This window comes from Balaenoptera physalus (genome assembly GCF_965194825.1).
Source record: "Balaenoptera physalus genome assembly, contig: HAP1_SCAFFOLD_1966, whole genome shotgun sequence".
Classification (NCBI taxonomy): domain Eukaryota; kingdom Metazoa; phylum Chordata; class Mammalia; order Artiodactyla; family Balaenopteridae; genus Balaenoptera; species Balaenoptera physalus.
Window position 1 is genome coordinate 9,105 of NW_028124838.1, and position 4,552 is coordinate 13,656.

Sequence of the window (4,552 nt, forward strand, 5' to 3'; positions counted from 1 at the left end):
CCTCAGTCATGTTTCCAGGACACAGGTGTCCAGAATCAAACCTCAGTCATGTTCCCAGGCCACAGGGTGTCAGAATCTATCCTCAGTTATATTCCCAGGCTACAGGGTTCCAGAATAAAACCTCATTCATATTCCCAGTCCACAGGGTTCCAGAACCAAGCCTCAGTCAGGTTCCCAGGGCACAGTATTCCACAATCTAAACAGATGTCATGTTCCCAAGTCACAGCTTTCCAGAGTCAAGCCTCAGTCATATTCCCAAGCCACATGGTTCCAGGATCAAACCTCAGTCATGTTCCCAGGACACAGGGTTCCAGAATCAAATCTCAGTCATCTTCGCAGGACACAGGGTTCCAGAATCAAACCTCAGTCATGTCCCCTGGACACAGGTTTCAAAAATAAAACCCGAGTCATGTTCCCAGGCCACAGGGTTCCAGAATCAAGCCTCACTCATATTCCCAGGTAACAGGATTCCACAATTAAACCTCAGTCATATTCCCAGGCCAGAGGTTTCCACAATCAAACCTCAGTCTTGTTGCCAGGCCACGGTTCCACCATCAAGCCTCAGTCATGTTCCCAGGCCAGAGTGTTCCACAATCAAACGTAAGTCATCTTGCCAGGCCACAGGTTTCCACCATCAAACCTCAGTCCTGCTGCCAGGACACAGTGTTCCAACATTAAGCCTCAGTCATGTTCCCAAGCCTGAGGGTTCCACAATCAAACCTTTGTCATGTTGCCAGGCCCCAGGGTTCAACCATCAAACCTCAGTCATGTTCCCAGGCCACAGGATTCCTCCATCAAAACTCAGTCATGTTCCCAGGAAACAGGGTTCCTCCATCAAACCTCAGTCGTGTTCCCAGGCCACAGGATTCCACAATCTAACATCAGTCATGTTCCCAAACCAAGGCTTTCCAGAATCAAACCTCAATCATGTTCCCAGGACACAGGCTTCCAGAATCAAACAAATGTCAAGTTACCAGGCCATGGGTTTCCAATACCAGGCCACAGTCATATTTCCAGGGCACAGAGTTCCACAATCAAACCTCAGTCATATTGCCAATCCAAAGGTTTCTTCCATCAAACCTCAGTCAACTTTCCAGGCCACAGGGTTCCAGAACCAAGCCTCAGTCAGCTTCCCAGGGCACAGTATTCCACAGTCTAAACAGATGTCATGTCCCCAGGTTACAGGTTTCAAGAATCACGCCTCAGTCATGGTCCCAGGCCACAGGGATCCAGAATCAAACCTCAGTCATGTTCCCTGGACACAGGTTTCCAGCATCAAACCTCAGACATGTTCCCAGGCCAGAGGGTTCCATAATCAAACCGTTCTCATGTTCCCAGGCCACAGGGTTCCAGAATCCACTGATGTCATGTTCCCAGGACACAGATTTCCAGAATCAAACCTCAGTCATATTCCCAGGCCACATGGTTCCAGATTCAAACCTCAGTCATGTTCGCAGGACACAGTGTTCCAGAATCAAACCTCAGTCATGTTCCCTGGACACAGGTTTCAAAAATAAAACCCCAGTCATATTCCCAGGCCACAGGCTTCCAGAATCAAGCCTCACTCATATTCCCAGGCCAGAGAGTTCCACAATCAAACCTCAGTCCTGTTGCCAGGTACGTTTCCACCATAAAGCCTCAGTCATGTTCCCAGGCCAGAGTGTTCCACAATCAAACGTAATTCATCTTGCCTGGCCACAGGATTCCACCATCAAACCTCAGTCCTGTTCCCAGGAAACAGGGTTCCAGAATCAAACCAATGGCATGTTCCCAGTTCACGGGTTTCCAGTATCAGGCCTCAGTCATGTTCCCAGTGCACAGGGTTCCACCATCAAACCTCAGTCATGTTGCCACTCCAAAGTTTTCTGCGATCAAATCAGACTCAAGTTCCCAGTCCACAGGGTTCCAGAAACAAGCCTCAGGTATGTTGCCAGGCCACAGGGTACAACCATCAAACCTCAGTCATGTTCCCAGGCCACAGGGTTCCTCCATCAATCTTGAGTCATGTCCCCAGGCCACAGGATTCCACAATCTAACATCAGTCATGTTCCCAGTCCAAGGGTTTCCAGAATCGAACCTCAATCATGTTCCCAGGACGCAGCCTTCCAGAATCAAACAAATGTCAACTTCCCAGGAAATGGGTTTCCACTACCAGGCCACAGTCATGTTTCCAGGGCACAGGGTTCCACAATCAAACCTCAGTCGTGTTGCCAGTCCACAGGTTTCTGCCATCAACCCTCAGTCAAGATCACAGGCCACAGGGTTCCAGAATCAAGCCTCAGTCATTTTGCCAGGCCAGAGTGTTCCACCATCAAACCTCACTCATGATCCCAGGCCACATGTTTCCACAATGAAACCTCAGTAATTTTCTCAGGCCACTGGTTTCCAAAATCAAAACTCAGTCATATTCCCATGACACATGGTTCCAGAATCAAACCACAGTCAAGTTCACAGGCCACAGGTTTCCAGAATCAAGTCTCAGTCATGTTGGCAGGCCACAAGGTACCACCATCAAACCTCAGTCATTTTCCCATGACACAGGGTTTCAGAATTAAAACACAGTCATGTTCTCAGGGCAGAGGGTTCCAGAATCAATCCTCAGTCATGTTGCAAGGCCACAGGTTTACACCATCAAACCTCAGACATGTTCCTAGGCCACTGGGTTACAGAATCAAACCGTTCTCATGTTCCCAAGGCACAGGGTTCCAGAATCCACCGATGTCATGTTCCCAGGCCACAGGGTTCCAAAATCATTCCTCAGTTATGTTCTCAGGCTGCAGGGTCCCAGAATAAAACCTCAGTCATGTTCCACATCCTCAGGGTTCCAGAACCAAGCCTCAGTCAGGTTCCGTGGGCACAGTATTCCAGAATCTAAACAGATGTCATGTTCCAAGGCCACAGGTTTCCAGAAACACGCCTCAGTCATGTTTCCAGACCACAGGGATCCAGAATCAATCCTCAGTCTTGTTGCCAGGTCATAGGGTACCACCATCAAACCTCAGTCATATTCCCAGGACACAGGTTTCCAGAATCAAACCGATTTCATGTTCCCAGGCCACAGGATTCCACAATCTAACATCATTCATGTTCCCAGGCCAATGGTTTCCAGAATCAAACCTCAGTCATGTTCCCGGGACAAAGGGTTCCAGTATAAAACCTCAGTCATGCTCCCTGAACAGAGGTTTCAAAAATAAAACCCCAGTCATGTTCCCAGGCCACAGGGTTCCACAATGAAACCTCAGTCATATACCCAGGCCACATGGTTCCAGAATAAAACCTCAGTCATGTTCCCTGGACACAGGTTTCAGAAATAAACTCCCAGTCATGTTCCCAGGCCACAGGGTTCCACAATGAAACCTCAGTCATATTCCCAGGCCAGAGGGTTCCACAATCAAACCTCAGTCCAGTTGCCAGGCCACTGTTCCACCATCAAGCCTCATTAGTGTTCCCGGCCAGAGTGTGCCACAATCAAACTTAAGTCATCTTGCCAAGCCACAGGTTTCCAGCATCAAACCTCAGGCATGTTGCCAGGCCACAGGTTTCCACCATCAAGCCTCACTCATGTTCCCAAGCCTGAGGGTTCCACTATCAAACCTCAATCATATTGCCTGGCCACAGGGTTCAACCATCAAACCTCAGTCATGTTCCCAGTAAACAGGGCTCTAGAATCAAACCAATGTCAGGTTCCCATGCTACGGCGTTCCAGTATCAGGCCTCAGACATGTTCCCCGTGCACAGGGTTCCACAATGAAACCTCAGTCTTGATGCCAGTCCACAGGTTTCTGCCATCAAACCTCAGTCAAGTTGCCAGGCCACAGGGTTCCAGAATCAAGCCTGAGTCATTTTGCCAGGCCATAGTTTTCCACCATCAAACCTCAGTCATGATCCCAGGCCACATGTTTCCACAGTGAAACCTCAGTCATTTTCCCAGGCCAAAGGTTTCCAGAATCAAACCTCAGTCATATTTCCAGGACACATGGTTCCAGAATCAAACTTGAGTCATGTTCGCAGGCCACAGGTTTCAACAATCAAACCTCAGTTATGTTCCCAGGACACAGGTGTCCAGAATCAAACCACATTCATGTTCCCAGGGAACAGGCTTCTAAAAACAAACCTCAGTCATATTCCCAGGCCACAGGGTTCCAGAATTAAACCTCAGTCTTGTTCCCAGGCTACAGGGTTACAGAATAAATCCTCAGTCATGTTTCCAGTCCACTGGTTTCCAGAACCAAGGCTCAGTCAAGTTCCCGGGGAAGAGTATTCCACAATCTAAACAGATTTCATGTTCCCAGTACTAAGGTTTCCAGAATCCACCGATGTCATGTTCCCAGGCCACAGGGTTCCAGAATCAATCCTCAGTTATGTTCCCAGGCTACAGGGTTCCAGAATAAAACCTCAGTCATGTTCCCAGTCCACAGGGTTCCAGAACCAAGGCTCAGTCAGGTTCCCGGGGCACAGTATTCCACAATCTAAACATATGTCATGTTCCCAGGCCACAGTTTTCAAGAATCATGCCTCAGTCATGTTCCCAGGCCACAGCGATCCAGAATCA